Genomic DNA, 3,375 nt, shown 5'->3' on the forward strand with positions numbered 1-3,375 from the left:
GAACCCACTGAGCCACTTCCCACTGAGCCACGCTGCTTCTCCATGAGGGAGAGGCGCTCTGCCCCGCCCCCCCACCTCGCACGTGGTTCCCGCCCATCCTGGGACACGCCCCCGTGCGCGCGCCGCTCCCCCGCCGGTTCCCGCCCAATCTGAGGGGGGCCACGCCCTCTCTGGGGGGGGCCGGGTTGGCGCGCGTCCCCGCGAGCTCTGGACCAGGCCCCGCCCTCTATGAGGCAGAGGGGTGGGCGCGCTCTGCGTCCTATTTCCCGCCCACTCTGGAGCAGGCCACGCCCTCCCGGCGGAGGGGCGCGCGCCCCGGTCACGTGGTCCCCGCCCATGGGGGGAGTGGGGCGCGCGCCCGCCCTCCCCTTCTGAGGGGACCGGGTGCGCGGCCCCGCGCTGTCACGTGGGAGCGGGGTGGCACGCACCGCCCCCTCCCTCCAGGCCCCGCCCACTTTGAGGGGGCCGCGCTTAGTCCAGTGCTCCGCACACAGTAGGCGCTCAGTAAATACGATTGATTGATGGACTGTGAGCCCGCTGTTGAGTAGGGACCGTCTCTCTATATTACCGCCTTGGACTTCCCAAGCTGTGCACACAGTAAGCGCTCAATAAATACGAATGAATGAATATATAATGAATGAATATATATAAGGCCCTGCTGAGAGCTCACCTCCTCCAGGAGGCCTTCCCAGACTGAGCCCCTTCCTTCCTCTCCATCTTACCTCCTTCCCTTCCCCACAGCACCTGTATATATGGATATATGTTTGTACATATTTATTACTCTATTTTCCTTGTCCATATCTATTCTATCTATTTTATTTTGTTAGTATGTTTGGTTTTGTTCTCTGTCTCCCCCTTTTAGACTGTGAGCCCACTGTTGGGTAGGGACTGTATATGTTGCCAATTTGGACTTCCCAAGCGCTTAGTACAGTGCTCTGCACACAGTAAGCGCTCAATAAATACGATTGATGATGATGATGATGATATTTATTACTCTATTTTACTTGTACATATCTATTCTATTTATTTTATTTTGTTAGTGTGTTTGGTTTTGTCTCCCCCTTTTAGACTGTGAGCCCACTGTTGAGTAGGGACTGTCTCTATATGTTGCCAATTTGTACTTCCCAAGCGCTTAGTACAGTGCTCTGCACACAGTAAGTGCTCAATAAATACGATTGATGATGATATGTTTGTACATATTTATTACTCTATTTATTTTACTTGTACATATCTGTTCTATTTATTTGATTTTGTTAGTATGTTTGGTTTTCTCTCCCCCTTTTAGACTGTGAGCCCACTGTTGGGTAGGGACTGTCTCTATATGTTGCCAATTTGGACTTCCCAAGCGCTTAGTACAGTGCTCTGCACACAGTAAGCGCTCAATAAATATGATTGATGATGATGATGATATTTGTACATATTTATTACTCTATTTATTTTACTTGTACATATCTATCCTATTTATTTTATTTTGTTAGTATGTTTGGTTTTGTCTCCCCTTTTAGACTGTGAGCCCACTGTTGGGTAGGGACTGTCTCTATATGTTGCCAATTTGTACTTCCCAAGTGCTTAGTCCAGTGCTCTGCACACAGTAAGCGCTCAATAAATACGATTGATGATGATGATATATTGTACATATATATTGTACATATTGTACACATATATATTGTACATATATTGTACATATTGTACATATATTGTAAATATATTTGTACATATTTATTACTCTATTTTACTTGTACATATCTATTCTATTTATTTTATTTTGTTAGTATGTTTGGTTTTGTCTCCCCCTTTTAGACTGTGAGCCCACTGTTAGGTAGGGACTGTCCCTATATGTTGCCAATTTGTACTTCCCAAGCGCTTAGTCCAGTGCTCTGCACACAGTAAGCGCTCAATAAATACGATTGGTGATGATGAATGAATGAATATGAATGAATGTTTGTTCTCATTCTCCCCTCCCCCCCCACGTTTGGCTCCCCTCAGGCCGAACAACGGTTCCCAGAGTCCTCTGGGGCCGTGGGGGGTTATGGGTAGGCGAAGGTGGTCCTGGGGCCGGTCCTGGGCTGTGGCTTTATGCATTGTACATATTTATTCTATTTTACTTTGTTAATATGTTTTGTTCTGTTGTCTGTCTCCCCCTTCTAGACCGTGAGCCCACTGTTGGGTAGGGACCGTCTCCATATGTTACCAGCTTGTACTTCCCAAGCGCTTAGTCCAGTGCTCTTCACACAGTAAGCACTCAATAAATACAATTGAATGAATGAATGAATGAATGTTTGTGCATATTTATTACTCTTCATTTATTTTACTTGTACATATTTATTCTATTGATTTTATTTTGTTAATATGTTTTATTTTGTTGTCTGTCTCCGCCTTCTAGACTGTTGGGTAGGGACCGTCTCCATATGTTACCAACTTGTACTTCCCGAGCACTTAGTCCAGTGCTCTGCACACAGTAAGCGCTCAATAAATACGATTGAATGAATGAATGTTTGTGCATATTTATTTGTCTTCATTTATTTTACTTGTACATATTTATTCTATTGATTTTATTTTGTTAATATGTTTTATTTTGTTGTCTGTCTCCCCCTTCTAGACTGTGAGCCCGCTGTTGGGTAGGGACCGTCTCCATATGGTACCAACTTGTACTTCCCGAGCGCTTAGTCCAGTGCTCTGCACACAATAAGCGCTCAATAAATACGATTGAATGAATGAATGAATGAATGAATGTGCATATTTATTCCTCTTTATTTTACTTGTACATATTTATTCTATTGATTTTATTTTGTTGTCTGTCTCCGCCTTCTAGACTGTGAGCCCGCTGTTGGGTAGGGACCGTCTCTAGATGTTGCCAACTTGTACTTCCCGAGCGCTTAGTCCAGTGCTCTGCACACAGTAAGCGCTCAGTAAATACGATTGAATGAATGAATGAAGGAAGGAAGGAACTGAGGTCCAGAGTAGTGAAGTGGTTTGCCCAAGGTCACACAGGGATTGGGGCGCGCGCCCCGCAGGCCCCGCCCCCCCACCTGTTTCCCGCCCTTTTCTGTGGGGCGGGTGGGCGCGCGCGACCTCTTTCCTGGTGCCCGGCCGCCGCCCAATCGGAAGGGGGCACGTGACAAGCCCCCGCCTATCACGTGGGAGGGGGCGTGGCCTCCCGATTTGGCGCCTTTTTCGCTGAGGCCGTGACGACTGAATGCAAAGGCCCGGGTCGGCGGTGTGGGCTGGCGTCAAGGTTCCGCCCGCCCGCTAGGCGGCGCTGCCCTCAGCCGCCGCTGCGGGGCTGTCATCGCCCGACCTCGCCACCAGGGGGCGCCCAGCCCTCGTCTCCTGCCCCGCCCTTCAGGGCGCCCCCCAGAGGATTGTTAAGGTAAA

The sequence above is a fragment of the Tachyglossus aculeatus genome, chromosome 23 (assembly GCF_015852505.1).
Source record: "Tachyglossus aculeatus isolate mTacAcu1 chromosome 23, mTacAcu1.pri, whole genome shotgun sequence".
Taxonomy (NCBI): domain Eukaryota; kingdom Metazoa; phylum Chordata; class Mammalia; order Monotremata; family Tachyglossidae; genus Tachyglossus; species Tachyglossus aculeatus.